Below are 19,290 nucleotides of genomic sequence, written 5' to 3' on the forward strand. Positions count from 1 at the left end.
CCCAGCTGTAAAATTAATTTAAGCCATTCTTGTGACCATATCCCCAGAAACGAGCCATTTTTTCTTAAGACAATTATCATTCATGGAGGTAATATCGACAGTATCAGATTTTGTCTAACATGTAGAAGAGGTACAGTTTTCTACTTAAAAATGTACAATATTTCGTACATAAATTTTTAATACAAATTACATGTTGAATGATAGTATTTTTGGATATAGTGGGTTAAATAAGATTTATTAAAATTAATTTTATATGTTTAATGCTACTTTTTGAAGATTTGGCTGCTTAATATTTTGTTACATATGTCACTCACGTTCTATTTCCATTAGAACAGTGCTGTCCTGGGCAATTCATCTTATTTTCTGTATCACGTGATCAGCTATAAGAATATATTTTATAAAACAGGATTTAAAATTTTTCTTTTACCAAAAAACATGACTTTAAATTCATGGTTAGATGTTTGATGCCACTTTTATTTCTCTATAGAGTACCCAGTAGTTATTCAAGGTAAAAATGGTAAATAGAATTTCTTTTTATTTATTTGATATTTTGTTATTATATTTATTCATGTGTTTTCAGTAGAACTAATGGTTACTCTCTGTATTGTCAGATTAAGCTTTTTCCTAAAAATGCTATCTTATCTTATGCCTGTCAGCCTAGCTCTTTCCACTTGGCACCACTTTTTAAAGATTTTTAGAAATTCTTTCAATCCTAAGAATATGTATTTAAAAAAAATTTTTTTTGGATATTAACTTGATAGAGAGTAGGCTACTTTGTCATGGAAAGGACATAAACAGTTAGCCATGTCTGTTAATCAACAACATGCACTACATGCTTTCTTTAGGGGTGGCTCTTGGCTAATGTTTTTAAGTAAAATGAAAGTCTTGGCTTCTACTCTCAAGAAACTAATAGTTTTGTAGTTGAAGACACAAAACAACTTGTACTCAACTTAAATGAAGTAATATTTGACAAGATGATTTCATATTATAAATCAGCATTTCTGTCTTCACTTGAAAAAAGCAATGGCAACCACTATCTGAGGTTGTATAATTGCTGTCCACATTAGATGGGCATGGAAAGTGCAATGTGCTGCTTTAATTATCTGTCTGGTTCATATAGGTACTTGACTTTTCAATTTCTGGTCTAGGTAATTATTTATGTCCCTTTCAACTCCCCGTTTTAATTATGAGATTCTTGACCTACTCAGTTTAGAAATCTTCCTCCAAGGACTATATTGTTCAAAGTAGTGTCAGGTCCATTATCCTACATAATCTCTATTGAACTGGTATAGGCCTGGGGCTCGTGGGTGGCTCAGTCAGTTGAGTGTCTGACTCCTGATTTCAGCTCAGGTCAGATCTCAGGGTTGTGAGATTGAGCCCTGCTTCGGACTCCACAATGGGCTGCTTGGGATTCTCTCTTTCTCTCTCCTTCTTTCTCTCCTTTCCCACTCCACCCCGGCTCATGCTCTCCCTCTCTCTCTATCAATAAAAAATAAAAAAGAAAGAAAGAAAGAAAGAAGAAAGAAAGAAAGAAAGAAAGAAAGAAAGAAAGAAAGAAAGAAGAAAGAAAGAAGGAAAGAAAGAAGAAGGAAAGAAAGAAAGAAAGAAAGAAAGAAAGAAAGAAAGAAAGAAAGAAAGAAGAAAGAAAGAAAAAGAGAAAGTATAAGCCTATAAACATTCCCTTCTCTTCCTAGAGGTAAGAAATATATCAGGTGGCAGTTCGAAAAGGAAGCATTATGGAAAATTGTTTCTTACCTTGATACACTTTTTATGATAGTAAAATTAACTCAGTATTTGAAAGATTTTGTTTTTACTGTGAAGTGTGAAATGTTTTTGGGCAAATAAGTACTGATATGGAATTATTAAAAGTTATGCATATTATTTATATCTAAAAAGCAGAGATAAGGTGAATCTGTATAGTAAAACATTATGATGTTATTCTTTACTAGTCCATTCAGAACTAAAAGTTCTAAGATGCCATGATGGAACACTGAATTGCCAATTTTTTCTTTTCTTTCTAGATACCCAAAAATGTGTTTGTCACAGAGTTTCCTACTAAGAGCTAAAATAAGCCAATATTGTTTTTATTGGGCATCCCAAGGAAAGCAATATGTTAATGGTTTGTCATATTCTTTTAGATAATGGTGGATGATGAAATTCTATCCTGAAAATTAAAAAAAATGATAGTAGGGAAAAGGATTATGGTAATATGTGCAAATGAGTATTATTACAAGAAAACTTAAAAATCTCATGATGAGATTTGAACTAAATATGTAGTGAACTAAATAAAAATATGAACTAAATAAAAATTATTAGATCAACATTATGTTCCTTTAAAAATGGTAAATTATATTTTCCACAATGTAGATCAGAGTATTTTAAATAATTCAATGTACAATTAAAAAGGAACTTTTTAGAATTTTCTATCACTAAACAACAATTAGGTATTGTACTGACATTTCAAAGCCAGGTCAATGAAAGCATTATTAGTATAGAAAATGACATTCTAGGCAGAAGAGAATTGTCTGAGGGAGAGAGTATGACCAGGCCAGATAGGAAGAAACTGAACTCTAGTTTGTTTGTTTTTTAAAGACTATTTATTTATTTATTTATTTATTTATTTATTTGCGAGAGAGGGAGAGAAAGAAATGGAGAAGCAGACTCTCTGCTCAGAGAGCCCAACTTGGGGCTATACCCAGGACCCTGGGATCATGATCTGAGATGGAGGCAGATGCTTAACCGACTGGGCCCTAGTTTGTATTTTCTATGTATTAATTTGCTAGTTCCTCATTAGTGAAGGACTGACAAATTAACAACTGATTTTTATGAATTCTCCCTATATGTTGAATAGCTTTCTAGATTAAGTGAAGGATACAGCGAAATTACAAATCATAGTCCCCACTTTCAAGAAGTATAACTATGTCGGGATTCATATTGTAAACACACAATAGATACTCCTTGATAATATGTTATTTGGGCCTGTAGGACATTAGAAAAGTTCAAGGAGAATTCTGACACTGGAATAGCCTGGGAAAATGTCATGGATGAGGTAGGACTTGATGAGGATAAAGCTGAATCACGATGCTTACATATATGAGAAGTGGTGCAAATATCAGGAGATTTTAGGCAAAAATTCCTTGTTACCATTTTAACATTTTACGTTTCCTTTTAAGCGGATGGCAAATTATGCATTCAAATTCTGAATCTACTTTTACATTTCTGTGAATGAGATAGAACTACAATTTATTTTCCCTACAATTCCTTCTGATATAGAATATTAGGAAATCAATCTAGTTCCAACTCAGTTCTTTCCTAGGTGAAAAACCAAGGCCCAAGGAGGTGAAGTATTTCAACCATGATTTACTCAGTTGTTTCTACATGTCCATAAAGAAAAAAAAATTGATAGCTACTATCCTGGCTGGATTGTACAATTGACAGAGTAAGTATGTTTATAGGACACAATCAGATATGACCTCAAATATTTTCGACAAATATTTTTATATTAACATTGAAAATACTAGGAAAAGAAAAATGCAAATTTTGTTGAATGTTTTTATTTTATGGTTCAGTATTGTTTTTATTTTAAATTTATATAGATGAATGGTAATGACTGGACATCATGATTTTTCAGTGCATAGGGCTTCTTAAAATCTTCAGATAATTTTTGAATTTTATACTACTTTTGTCTTTACTTTAAAAGCCATCTGTGCATTTTTACCGTACAGTCTCACATGAACTTTACATAATTTATAATTCATGTAAAAGTCTGTGTGCTGCTATCTGTCCTAGCTTCTCTGGGCCTCTCCCAAGTGTATGTACTCTCTCTGATGAACACCTGGACCTTTAGAGCAGCACTTCATTTCTTTGCACACAGTATGGGGGGTAGGGTACAGAACCAAGCATGCAGATGAAAGGAGTCAGGCCACAGCCATAGGTGAGAGTTCTGCAGCCTGACCTCTGGATTTTGCCCTTCCTGTATCATCCCATAAGGAGCAGAGCCTTTTGGGGATCCAGGGAAAAAGATCACACACAGATAAGGAAGGAGGCAACTTTCCCCATCAGTAGCATTCACACTTGCCATGTTAGAATGTACTTTTATTGATCATACTCCCGAAGATCAAAGACATCATGGATCTAATCTTTGCAAAATACCATAATACTAAAAGTTGTTTTAATGGGAACACTGTTATGTAAGAATTGCCACACTAGTGAAAGAGATGGATTTCATATCCATTCCTTTGAATGCTACTTTGCTGTCTGCTAAAGAGATGGCTTTTTTCCCCTTCAGATTTAATTGAATAGATTATTTGAGCCCTATATTGAAAGTCTTTCATTTTCTGCCTTTAGTTTGATAGCACTTTTTTCCCCAATATGTATATATTTGTAGTTTCAAGTTTTAATTTAAATTCTAGTTAGTTAATATATAGTGTAGTATTAGTTTCAGAAGTAGAATTTAGTGATTCATCACTTACATACAACACCCAGTGCTCATCACATCAAATGCCCTCCTTAATACCCACTACTCATTTAACCTCCCCTCCAGCAGGCATTGGTTTGTTCTCTACATTTAAGAGTCTGTTTTATGCTTTGCCTCTCTGTCTCTTATTTTTTCCCCATGTTCATTTATTTTGTTTTCTAAATTCCACATTTGAATGAAATCATATTTGTCTTTCTCTGACTTCTTTTGCTTAGCATAATTAGTTCTGCCCACGTTCTTGCAAATGGCAAGATTTCATTCTTTTTTGATGGCTGAGTAATATTCCTCTGTGTGTGTGTGTGTGTGTGTGTGTGTGTGTGTATTACATCTTCTTTAACCATTCATCAGTTGATAGACATTTGGGCTCTTTCTATAACTTGGGTATTGTTGATAATGCTGCTATAAACATCATGGTACATGTATTTTTTTGAATCTGTATTTTTGTATCCTTTGGGTAAATGCCTAGTAGTGCAATTGCTGGGTCACAGAGTGGTTCTATTTTTAACTTTTTGAGGAACCTCCATACCCTTTTCCAGAGTGGCTGCATCAGTTTCCATTTCCACCGACAGTGTAAGAGGGTTCCCTAAAGGGATGACTTTTACCTGTATCTTTGATTCATCCAAAAAATGAGTAACATGTTTGGCTAGGAGGATGAGAAATAGCACTGACATTTGAAATCTGAGCCCTTGGCATTATTTGGAAAGGTTCTTATGATATCAAAAACAAAGTAAATTAAAGCTTGAGTTTTAATGATCAGTGTTTTTTTTTTTTTAGGCAATTATACTGATATGTTTATTTAACTGAAGCAAATCCATTATGCAATGAAAGTTTGCAGTTTAAAAACTTGTGGAGGGTTGCCTGGGTGGCTCAGCTGACTGAGCCTTCAAGTCTTGGTTTCAGTTGAAGTCATGATCTTGAGGTCATGATATCAAGCTCATCATATTGAGCCCCACATCCAGCTCAGTGTTCAGCGTGGAGTCGGCTTGAGATTCTATCTTGCAATCCCTCTGCCCTTTCCCTGAGCTCTCTCTCAAATAAAAAAAATAAATCTTAAAACAACAACAACAACAGTTTGTGAGGGGCACCTGGGTCAGTTCAGCAACTGACTCTTGATTTGGCTGAGGTTGTGATCTCAGGGTCCTGGGATTGAGCCCTATGTCAGGCCCCCAAAACGGTGGGGAGTCTGCTTAAGATTCTCTCTCTCTCCATCTCTCGCTGTCCCTCCCCACTGTGTACTCTCTTTCTTTTTCTCTCAAATAAATGAATAAATCTTAAAAAAAAAAGTAGTGAGGTAAGTTTTCTCTCCAGCTGGTTGAGTTGGTTCTATCTGATATTGAGTTAGGTAATCCCTTTGGTAATGGTTTCTGCTAATCATAGTGCTAAGCTTCTAGTACCTGCTAAGTGGAGGTGAACTAATCAGGATGGTATAATTGTGTCAGTGCTATGAGGAAGCTGAGGAGCCAGAACTTTATAAAACACAAAAGCATACCTTTACCAGACTCAGCTAAGTTTTAGCTTAGATTTGACATTCTCCTTGGGTAATCCTAGCAAAAGATAATGAATACAACTTACTTGCATCTTGGCTTTCTATTACACACAAATGTCTTCTACAAAAATCTGGGGGAAGAGTGTCCCCATGACAGAGGTGGACATCTGGCAATGTTATTGGAGTTTATAATTGCATTCTCTGTTCTACCTGTGGTATCGCTTAATTGAATTATGGAAAAATGGGGACAGCAGCAGAATTCCCCAGGGGCCTGTTACAATTAAGCTTTTCACAATTTGTTTATGTTGTATGTTTTATCAGAAACACACTGAGGAAATAGATTTTCTGCCTGCATTATGAACTTGATTTCTCTGTTGATAGTTCATGAATATTAGTCATTGAGTGACAGATTTTGTGTATATGTTTGTATTCATTGCTCTCCAGAGTGGTTGTTATATCTTGAATATGCCAGCTGTCTCTTGGGACCACTTCACAAAATGAGAGGCTTTTCTCAAGCAATAGCGTTTTTCTCCATAAAGCAGAAGTCAATTCTATTTTTTCCCTTCATTATTTGATAAAATTAAATATTGTGTAGGAAAAACATTCATTTCCTTTTCAAATTATTTCTTTCACATAAATGACACTTAGTTCAAAGATTTTTCCCCAAACAGAGATGAGTAGCACAAAGAAATCTGACTTCGACTTAGCGGATTTACATGGCAAATACCGCATAACACACAAATTGTCTTCCACACATAATAAGACCTTTATATAGATAAAGGATGTAGAGACAATCTCTAATTCCTAGAAATTCTTTATTTAAAAAATTTACGTCTGCAAATAGGAAATGGATATCTTGCTGAGGAATGGTGAAACATATTGAATCTGGACAAAGATAATTGTGCTAAACAAGGATATCCTCATGTTTTTTCCCCTGCAATGAAGAAGAAGCCGTGAACCCTAAATCAGGAGTCACTTATATTGAAATCTACTCATATTTCAAGATAAGTGAAAATCACACTTTAAGGAAAGGATCATACTTTCTGGTCATGTACAGTGGATAAAGGACTGAGACAGCAAGTTTCTCATGACACCACTGAGACTAATGTGTTTCTTCAGGAAGAAGACCATGGGCCTGCTTAAGGAGAGATTAATGAGAATGGATAACTTCCCAAATTGTCAGGTTTAATGTGGAAACTTTATACTTCTCTGCATAAATTCATGACTGACTGATAAAAGATGCTGTAATTAGAAGGTGAATATACGGTCTTTAGAGGCCAACTCCTAGTACACTTGGGAATGATTTTAGTGTATACTGCAAGCCTATCCCATAAGAATCCAGCCAATGGAAGACAAAGGAAGTGAGCTATTTAGGAATATGATTTAGTCCAAATCATATTTGGAGCTGCCTTCATGGGAAATATCTCGACAGGATTTTCATATTACAAAATTATTCTGACTTGCAAATCCTTTCCCTCAAAGACCAGCTAAACAGTGAAGCAGGGATGCTTGTGGTTCACAAAGCCATCTTGGTTGGTCCTCCAGAGAGAGGGGGGAAAAAAGTCTTGCGCATGGCAATTTTTACATCCGGAAAGTTTGTATCCATCAATTGATAGGAGCCTATACATACACACTCAGTTCTCCAACATCCAAGCAATTGTTTGGAGCTCTTCCAGTTAGAAGATCAGAATGAGTCATGGAAATCTTATTCTCTGAATCAGGGCCACTGATGGTTGGACCATATGATCTATCTAGGAAATGACTACTTCTCTCTATGTGCTTCCTCAGGGCCACACTGTGTGAACGTGTCTCCTCTTTCACCAATATTTTGTTCTGTTTCTCACCAGGAGGTGGGATTTATTCTGTCCACATAGAATTAACTGTGTCTTTTTTCTTAAGATTCCAAGATCACTTTTGTTAAGATACACTTTTTTATATGGGAGGCTGTGAAAAGGAAAGTGAAAAGACCATATGTTTCAGTTAGGCTAAATGTGCAAGTGTTTGCTAAGATACCAAATATTAAGTACAGCATCATTAAAATATGTTAATAGATTTCAAGACCTCCTACCCAATCAGTGATATTCCCCAGAGAAACCTTTCTTAGCCAGAGTATGGGGTTCCACTGGAGTCTTCAGCACAGAATGTAGCCAAGAAATTGCCTTTGATAACCAGCTGGATTATATCATATTATAAAACCCAGAGAATTCCTCTCATGCCATTTGAACAATTAAGAAAACCGTAAATAATGAAAGAGCACTTAAAGGCAGAAAACAATTATTATCCTCATAGTCACAAAAGCTAAAGTTTATTGGGGATGTTTTGTGTGTCAAGTACTACACTAGACTCTTCATAAGCAGTGTGTTTTCTAATTTTCTCAACAGGTACTCAAATCCATCCGTTTTTCATATGAGAAAACTAAAACTCAGAAAGGTTAAATGACTTGCCTACAATCAAACAACTACTGAAAACCAGAGCTACATTTCCAACTCAAGACTGTTTCCTGAGTCTAAGTTCTTCACAACTTTAGTAAGTTAACCCTTTTAGAAACTATAAAAATAGAGATTTGGTTTTATAAAACTTAAATAGTACCTGAATATCTAAAACACTTCAAATAATGAAAATAATAGCTATTATTAATTTTGTCCTTGCCACATTGTTTACTATTTATGTCCATAACAGCTTCATTATCTCCATTTTATATATTATAAAGCTGAGTTTTAGTGAGCCACAGTGGCTTTTTTGAAGTCACATCACTAGTAAATGATAGAAATCAGATTTGAAATCCAAGTTTTCCCAATTTCAAAATCTATCTTCCTAATGAAAGGCTATTTTGCAAACAGACATGGGAAGATATTTTCTTCATTTGTAACAAAGAAATGGCTAATAAATTTTGTATAGAAAAGTAAGATGGCAAAAATAAAGTGCTGAAAATGAAAAAACATAGAGAATGTACAGAGTACAGGAATAGGAAATAAGCAAAGAGAAATAATTTTTGACTGATTAACAAATCTTACATATTAATATACAGAGATCAAAAGAAATGCAAACAAAAACATCTGAACAAAATAATTAAGTCAGAATTATTGTTTTATTTTTGAATATCCAGTTACAAGGTATATGGGAGAAAATAGGTGTTCATATACAGTTAACCCTTGAACAATACAGGTGGTTAGGGTGCCAAAGCCCCAGGCAGTCAAAAAAACTGCATATAATATTTAGTGCCCCCCAAACTTAACTATTAAGGCTTCTGGTCAACAGTAGGCTATTATCAATAACATAAAGAATCAATTAGTACATATTTTATGTCATATGTATTATAAGCCTTTTTTAGAAAAAGGAAACTAGAGAAAAAATAAGAAAATCTAAAGGAAGAGAAAATACGTTTATAGTACTGTATTTATCAAAAATATCTGTGCATAAGTGGACCTGCACAGTGCAAGTGTAAACTGTACAACGTTCATGGGAGAGTAAGGTGACATAACCTCTTAAAGAGAAGCATTTGGCAATATTGATCTGAAGCCCTAAAGATAGATATTGATTTTGATTCAGTAATTCCATTATTGGGAATTTATCTTAGATTTAACAAAGACTTGCTGTAATAGTAATTATAGCATCTGTTAAAATGGTGCAAAATCAGAAGCAAAGTAAGTATCTAGCAATAGGATTGGTTAAATAAGTTAGGACACATTTATAAAACACAGTGTGCTGCAAATTTTACAAACGTTTGTGCAAATGTATATGGGTCAATTAAAATTATAGACACAGTATAACAGAAAATAAAGATACTTAAACAGTATTTACACTAATGTCACTTTTTGTTAAAGTAAGTTCATAGAAAATTCTGATTACATAGCCAAAAATACTAACCGTTTATTTTATTTTATTTTATTTTTTGTGTAGTAGATTTCTGAATGACTTTTTTTCTGCTCTGAATTTCTGGTTTTTCTTGGTTAAGAACATTTAACTAAAAATTAAAGTTAAAAAAGTCTAGAATGTACTATATAAAATTTCAAATTTAGTAAGGAATATATAAATTACTACCAGATTTTCCCAGATCAAAAAAAAAAAACATTCCTCTGGATTTCCATATAATTTGATGCCTGGTAAATTAGCTCCTAGATACAATCTAAGTTAGAGTAATTTACCTCAATATTGAGGAGCACTAAAGTATTATGTGTATTAATTTATAAGAAGACTATTGAGATTAAAAATATAGATGTTTCTGACTAAACAGTTATTTGTTTAATAAAAGGAGAAACTGTTGATAAGATGAAGTATATCCCATAGACAATAGTAGAGTGGATCAATTCTTATTTGAATGATTAATCCTTCATATGTTCTCCAGTGTACAGACTGAGCGTTGTTTACCAACATTGTTCATTGTTCACCAACAGTGGATGAATTTATTTAAACAATTAATAATAATTTCATTGTAAATTAAAAATAATTTGATATATCCAAAATGAGTTTTTGTTAACTTTAGGAAAGCAATAATGCTACTAGTTATTTAAGTCAATGAGAAAGTGTCTTTGCACCATTATTAATCCTACCCTTCTATGGGAAATCTTGATTATATACTGCAATTGTAAGCTGTTTGGTTTGATAGCCTCAGAGTACTTTTTGACAGTAATTCAGATTTTAATCAGTATGCTTTTAGGGATAACAGAATAATGAAATTTTAGTGTTCAGGTTTTTAAATTTACATACGCACAAAATGACAGCTAAACCCTGAGCGAGGGTCTCTGATCCCTCACTCAGCTGTCAAGACCTAACATCTATTTCTCTATTCTCTTATCTGTTTGTATCATCTATATATTGGATATATAACATTTACTGAGTGTCAAGAATAGGAATACATGGGTATATACACTACCCTACTAATTTGAAATACGATTACGTGCGAAACATTCATTTCCAAAATTTTCTTTTATGAACTAGAAGAAAAGTTTTAGATTTGAAGAATGTAATCAATTTTATCCCCCCAAAGTCTGTACTTTTTTCCTCTCTAAAAATAATTAGTAGAGATTTTTTAAAATATCTCTTGTCATTGATTTATAGTAAGTGTCAGTTCACTTTGTCAATTCTGGAAATATATATTTTTGTTTCACTCTTCCTGTCTTTCCTTTCTACTTAAGAATTATTTCCACAAGGAAAAAAAAAACCCACAAAACCTTTTTTGTACCTATATGAGATAATGAGAATTAACTAAATTCACCATGTTATTTCACAACATTTGCATGTCAAGTCATTATGCTGTGTACCTGGAATTCACACAGTACTACATGTCAATGATGTCATGAAACAGGGAAAAACTTATTTCCTAAGTATGAACAGATTTTACAGGAGGAATGTTCTGAGGATTTCTTACCTTGAGTAAAAATCATTCATTCTTAAAAAGAAAAGGAAAAAAACACAAAAATAGAATAGTATCAGGAGGAGGACTTTGTCTTTAATAATAATCCTTATCATAGCATTCTTAACACAAGGTCGGAGAACCCATACTTAACCCCAGCCTCCTAACTCATAGTTCCAAACAATTGGTCTTAAATGGCCTCACATCTATGATATTTTGCCTCATTCAGTACAATAATAAAACTGAAGTTGTTTTTCCACAGTCAACTATCTGCTTGGGTTGAGGCCTCCTGAACCTCATAAATGATTTGTTCCTCTTCTGACACTTATTGTTAGAGACAATGTCCTTTCACCGTTGTTGAAAAGTGCTGTGTCGACAGGCAGTGTTTGGGGAGTGCAGACTGTGCTTTCCTCTCTAGCAGAAAACAGAGGAAAGAAACGTGTCTTCCTGCGGCCACGCTGCCCTCCTGGTAGGACGCTCTCTGCAGCTGCACAGCTGGCCACCTGGGCCGGCGGCCCTGTTCAATAGCTGGATATCCTGTTCTGCTTTTCTGCTGCTGAGCTGTCCAGGAGGATCGCCTGGGAAGTGAATTGTGACTTTCCAGGGTTTTAAGCTTGCCAAGATTACTTAGGAAAACACAGTTTGGGGTTATACAAATTCCAAATCTTCTGGCACTCTTGTAGCCTGAAATTTGAGAGAAGGGAAAAGTATTTGTGAGAGTTGCGAGCTTAACTGCATTTTAAAGTGAGGGTTTTTGTTAGAAATATATAAATTATCGGAGAATATATTTTATATGCAAACTCAGGCACCCTATGGGAATTGTTGTTGTTTGTAATGATATATTTGAGAAGTCTGAGCTTTCTCGGTGCTGTGTAGATTAACATGTGGAAATTGTTTTCAAAGGCAGTATGGCGAAGTGAATGCTAAATTTGAAAGGCAAAAGACATCTTGGAGGCTTGGTTGAATATTAAATGCACTCAAATTCTACAGGAATATTCCTACTTTGTAATTGTTTTAATGCTTCAGAAAAAAAGAAAGGAAAAAGAAATACGTTCTGATGGGAAAGGTTGGGTGTAGACTGGCAATCCTGATTCTCACAGAGGCTTCTGCTGCTGAATAAATGCATGTGACAACTGGTTTGAGAAGACCCTTAGATCCCACAACATCAAAAAGTCGGCTTCAGCCTCATTTGAAATGGATAAACTCATGAATCTGTTATGTCCGGGGACTGAGTTTGACCAAATTCTCTCCACTTCATGTTGACTACTGATAATCCTATTTGCAATTGTCTTTCAGGAACACTCAAAATTAATGTTTTTTGTTTGTTTTCAAATTATGTTTTGAAGTCTTGAGCTTTCTCACTAAAATGTCTAAATCTCTTTGTCTAGTTTAAAATGAAGAATATTTCTTTTTCTATTTTTGTTGTCATTTGGGGGAATATTAGTGAGTGAAACTGTCTCTTAACATGAAGATGTTGGCTTATGCAATTGTGTTGGATGTTTGGAAATACAAGTATATTACTTTATCACAAAATTAAATCATTGTCAGATGTGAGATCTTATAATAATCAGAATTCTTAGCATTGCATAGAGTCTTATAATTTAAAAATTACTTGAACATTTTAAGAGTAGGATAAAGGGAGTAAATGTATCACTGAGTAAAGAAAACACATACCCTTCTTTTATCAACTCTGCCTCTACTCCCATCATCCTCCAGCCGCACATGGTTCATTGCCAAGCAATTTCACGGAGACACTCTAGAAGGATATTTATGGGAAACTTTTCTTTCCTTTCTGGATCACCACTTCACTGGTTGCTGTGCCAAATCAGACTCATAATGACTGATATTTTGAGAGGTATATAAAAATTAAATATATCAAGAAACCAAGAATTTACTGAAGGCTGGTTTTAATTTGGAAGTGTGCATTTTTACATGTGAGTCATATAACCAGATCTTCATCTAAACATTACAGTTCGCTTTACCAGTCCTAAACCATAGAATATGAAAACTAAAATTTAGTTGAACAAAGCATTTAAACTTTCACAGGCTTAAAGAGGAACAGTGGTTATTTACTACCACCAAAATCTATACACTTAATTCTGGGTCTAGATAATTGGACCCCAAATGTTCTTTCTGATAATTTGAAAGGTTAAAATATATAGGTATTTGTTTTAATTCTACATTATTTAAAATCTACACTTCAGCTGAAATTTTACTGAGCTTGTAATGCATTGTTTTCAAAATTTTGGATTTACCTCTAAGTTTTATCTATTGAAAAGTTGAGTGTATAAATGTAAAACTTTTTAGAGACTCTTGCCAAGAATGAACTTTTATATCCTACCATTTAAATTATGTATGGGGTTAACTCATGGCTCCAATTTGAATTTTAAGGAACTGTTTTCTAAATGTGTATGTAAACACACACACACACACACACACACACACACATATGAAAGTATAAAATCTCAGAGTGTGGATCCTCAAAGAGGTCAAATTTTTAAAAAGGTATCATATTTTGATTTTATGCACAGCTGTGGTTTTCCCCTTTTTGTATTTAGTAGTGCTCTATCTTCTGTTTTTAGTGAAAAGAAAACAAATAGCAAACTGGAGATTAATTTTTGGTGAAACTGAATGTTAACAGTCAATGTATTCGATGTTTAGTTAGGGGAAGTGGGTATGTGTGTGTTTGTGTGTATCTAAGTTCATCTACCAATATGGTTAACCATGATATCAAATGATTTTCAAGATGAATTCTAATTTTTTTAATCTAACAGTCTCAATTTAAATTTTCTAATAAATAGAATTAGTTTTAGAATAGCGACATAAACAGAGGTAATATTTGCTCAGCATTAATGTAGTATGAGTAATATGTCACCATGTCTTAGAAGCCTAATTCCTAACTTACCATTAGTTAATCCAGACTGAGTATTCTTTGGTTGCCATGGTTCGTTCACATCATTCACCCAGTCAGCAAATCTTTACTGTCTGACAAAAAATTAATTCAATGTATTCAATAAATTGACCAGAAAATCAGGAAAAAAGTTTGAATATTTCTATATTAGGATTCAGTTTATTGCTTCTCAATTGTTGATATCATGAAATTACGAAAAAAAGACTATTTTAAAGTTAATGTTAGGATTGATTTAGGGTTGAAAGTCTCTACTTTTCAGGCACCACACATTATATCATTTTGATAACTTTAGAACTGTGAAATATTTCACATAAACCATAATCACCTAGCATGTTACAAATGTTCAGATCTATGATAATACTGGTAAAAATTTGTATATAATTCCCAAACAATATAAAAATATGATAGGACATTTCAGAAAAGGATTTTTTGATATCTTAAAAATATATGTATGAATATATGGCATATCTCATTTGTATGCTTTGTATTTCATATCAAGAATAAAATTATAAAATGTACACATAATTGGGCATAATATAATTTCAGAAGCACTAATGTCATTCTTTTAATATATTTTAATAGATTCAAAGAAGAATTTAAAGATAATTGAATTGATTTAGTAGATTTAAAGATTAATTAATACCATCTGTCTCAGCTGTGTCCAAAAATGATAGTGAACAATTCCAAATTTATCCTATGTGGCTAGCATCACACAGATACCAGACAAGGATACAATGAGAAAATTAAAAGCCAATATTCTTGATGAACATAGATTCAAAAATCCTCAATAAAATACTACTAAACCAAATGCAAAAACATGTTAAAAGAATCATGAGCAAGTAGAATTTATACCTGGGATTTAAGATTGGCAAATCAATAAATGTGTCATACCAACATTCAACAGAATGAAGAACAAAAAGCATGATTATCTCAATAGATGAAAGAAAAAAAGCATCTCACAGAATTCAACATACTTTCAAGATATAAACTATCAACAGATTAGGATAGAAGAAATGCACCTCAACATAATAAAGGTCATATATGACAAATCCACAGCTAACATTATACTCAAGAATGAAAAGCTGAAAGCTTTTTTTCTAAGATCAGGAATATGACAGGGATGCCCACAGTCACCATTTTTATTCAACATAGTACTAGAAATTCTAGACAGTGCAGTTAAGCAAGAAAAAGAATAAAGGGCATCCAAATTGTTAAGGAAGAAGTAAAATTGTCTCTGGTTGCCGATTAAATGATTTATTCGATATAGACTCTGAAGACCATACCAAAAAATTGTTAGAACTAATAAATGAACTCAGTAAAACTACACAATACAAAATATCAATATGAAAATGTAATTTGGTGTGCCTGGGTGGCTCAGTCAGTTAAGCATCTGCCTTGGGGTTGATCATGATCCCAGGGTCCTGGGATCAGACCCTGCATCAGGGTCCCTGCCCAGCAGAGTCTGCTTCTCCCTCTTTTTGCACATGCTCTCTCTGTCTCTCTCAAATAATTATTTTTTTCTAAAAATGAAATGTAATATATATATGTAATAATATGAATGCATATATATGAATGTATATATATGAAATAATAAAACAGAGGAGTAAACTTAACCAAAGAGGTGAAGGATCTGTATGTATACTGAACACTATAAATATTAATGAAAGAAATTTAATAACACACAAGTAAAGGGAAAGATGTCCTGTGTTCATGGATTGGAAGAATTAATATTGTTAAATATTGTGGTATGGACCACACAAAGCAATTGGCAGATTCATTTCAATCCCTATTAAAATTCCAACACTACTTTTTACAGGAATAAAACAATCCTGAAATGTGTATGGGATTAGAAAAGACCTCAGATAACCAAAACAGTGCTAGGAAAGAAGATCAAAGCTGGAAGTGTCACCTGTTCTGATTTCAAACTAAAAAATTCAAATGGCCAACAGATATGTTATGAAAAGGTGTTCAATATCACTAATAATTAGGGAAATGAAAACTACACACTTTTAGGATGGCTATTATCAAAAATTCAAAAGATAAGTGTTGGTGAGGAAATACAGAAAGGGAAACCCTTAAACACCACTGGTGAGAATATAAATTGGTATAGCTATTATGGAAAACAGCATGCAGGTTCCAGGAAAGATTAAAAATAGAACTACCTTAAGATCTAGCAATTCCACTTCTGTATATATAACCAAAGGAATTGAAATTTGGATCTTAAAGAAAGATCTCCTATCCCATGTTCATTACAGAATTATTTATAATGGTCAAGAGGTAGAAGCAACTATAATGTCCATTGACAGGTGAATAGATAAAGAACATTGGAGAATATATATGTATGGTGGAATATTATTCAGTCATAAAAAGGGAATCCTGCTGTTTCCTACAGCCTGGAGGATATTGTGTTAAGTGAAATAAGCCAAACAGAGAGAGAGACAACTATTTTAAGATTTCAAGTATTTGTGGGATATAAAAAAAAATCAAGCTTACATAACAGAGATTAGAATGGTAGTTAACAAGGCCTAATGGTTGGAGAAGCAAAGCAGTTGGTACAGCCTTTAAGTTATAAGATGAATAAGTTTGGAGGCCTAACATATAGCATGGTGACTACAGTTAATAGTATGTATTTGAAGTTTGGTAAGAGAATATGTCTCAAATATTCTCATGACACATAAAATATTTTTAATTATGAGAGTTGATGGATATATTAAATAATTGAATTGTAGTAATCATTTCACAACATATACATATATCAAAATATATTATACACCTTAACTATATTTAATTTTTCTTATCCATCATATCTCAATAGAACTAGAAAGAATTTTAAAAATGAAATAAATAGGTCTGAGTCATTGCTATGATTTTTTGTTAGTTTTGTATTTTTAATATTCAGTTTTAAATCAATTTATACTTCAGTTAACTGTATACATAACTTATATATGCCTACAATATATGTAAATAGGTTGGAAAAACCCTTAGAACACAGTAAATTTTTAATAAATGCTAGCTCATGTTTTAAAATGAGAAAAAATATTAACAAATACATTTTATGAGAGAGGTTCTTTAATGGGAAATAAGACAGTATAAGCGAAAATGAAGAAATCAAAATGAGGAAAATAATTGAAAATTTTGTCCTCATGTACATTTTGTTACTATATAAAAATATTTCAATGTATAAGGTACAGGAAATAGGTTTAAAAGCTCAGCATGGAATATTGGACATGGTTCAAAGATCCCAGATGTGGGAAAATATCTGTCAAATTCAGGCAAAAAATCTAATTGTCTGGATGATCTATGACTATGTCTTTAAAAAACAATGGAGAAATACTTGAAATAGTGTCTGCATATTTCTTAGAATTATTCAAATAATTTCCTTTATTATTTACTATTAGTACTAGTAATTTCAATGAGTTCAGAAATATTAGTTGTTTGAATGCATAATTTGTTCTTATTTTATATAGGTTTTTGTTGTTACTTATGCAGCAGTTTTAATTAATTTGAATATCTTGGCAACAGAAATTGTCAAACTAAGCTGTGTATATAGACATTGTTTGTGTCTCTGAATGAGATTCACCAAGCAGAGATTTAATCTAGACTAATATGGAGAAATCTTTTCTTTTTTTAACCTAGAAAATAATCCACATTTTAAGAAATGTAGAGTGACTTTAATCATCTACTCAAAATTTTCTTTAATGCAAAACATTGTGGCCCTGATCAGAGTTAAGATTATCTACTTCATGTTTACTGATTGTTTACAAAGAAGGAGAAGGGATCTGAGGAACAGTGTCACATATATATTCAATGTCTAATAATTAAATACGAAGCAAATGTCAGCTATGGTATCATATATATGTGTATATATGCATTATATATATATATATATATACACAAACACACACATATATATGCTTTTATTTTCTGTCTTATTTCATTAGTAATTGCATCTCTCTCCCCAAAGGGTACCATTGGAAGACATCTTTTTCATTAACAGAAAAATTATAGCAATAGTATATGCTAATTAAGGAAACTATTGAAGACTCATAAGCACTTTAAGAATGTGTCTCAAACAATATTTGGCAGCGAAAGTCTGATTCATTAAGGCAGCTTTAAAATTTACTAATGAATAGTTATTTATTGTTTTTAAGGATTTTTATTTATTTATTTATTTGTGAGAGAGAGAGAGAGAGAGAAAGAGAGGAGGAGGAGGAGCAGAAGGGGAAGGAGAGGAAGAGGGAAAGAACCTCCACAAGATGCTCACTGAATGTGCAGCCTGACGCCGGGCCTGGTCTCACTACCCTGAGGTCATGACTTGAGCTGAAACCAAGAGTCAAGACACTTAGCTGACTGTGCCACCCAGGCACCCCCTGAATAATAATTCTAAATTTTTCTTTTTAATGCATTACATAATCTAGTTTTCTAAAGTCATATATGGTTAAGTTTCTCCTAAAGAGCTTAAAATTTTGAAATCTGTGTAAACAACAAAGCAGAGAGTTAATATAAAGCAGTTGGACATAACACAAATTATATTGAAAATACACATAGTCTGGGTCTAATAACTTCTGTGTTAATTTGCTAGACTTGCCATAAGTAAACAGCACATAACAAGGTGGCTTAAACAGAAATTTCTTTTCCCAAGTTCTCCAGGCTAGGAGTCCACAACTGAAGTATTAACAGGTCGTGAGGCCTCTCCCCTTGGATTGCAGATGGCTCCTGCACTGTTCTGACCTCCTGTCTTTTTCTCTGTGTCTCTCTGTGTTTCCAAGTTTCCTCTTCTTTCAGAGATTGGATTAGGGCCCATCCTAAAAACCTCATTTTAACTTAAGCACATCTTTAAATGATGCATCTCCAAATACAGACACATTTTGAGATACTGGGGGCTTAGGGCTTCAAATATGTATTACAGGGTGACACAATTCAGCTCGAAACAACACTCTAGTCAAAAGTGAGGAAACAGGTACTTTTAAAGTAACTTGCAAATTTTGGTCACATTACCTTTAATGATTGAGATTATTTTATTTGAAGTTAACAACATCACAATTCAAGCACTTAATGATCAA

Source organism: Canis lupus, chromosome 7 (genome assembly GCF_048164855.1).
Source record: "Canis lupus baileyi chromosome 7, mCanLup2.hap1, whole genome shotgun sequence".
Classification (NCBI taxonomy): Eukaryota; Metazoa; Chordata; class Mammalia; order Carnivora; family Canidae; genus Canis; species Canis lupus.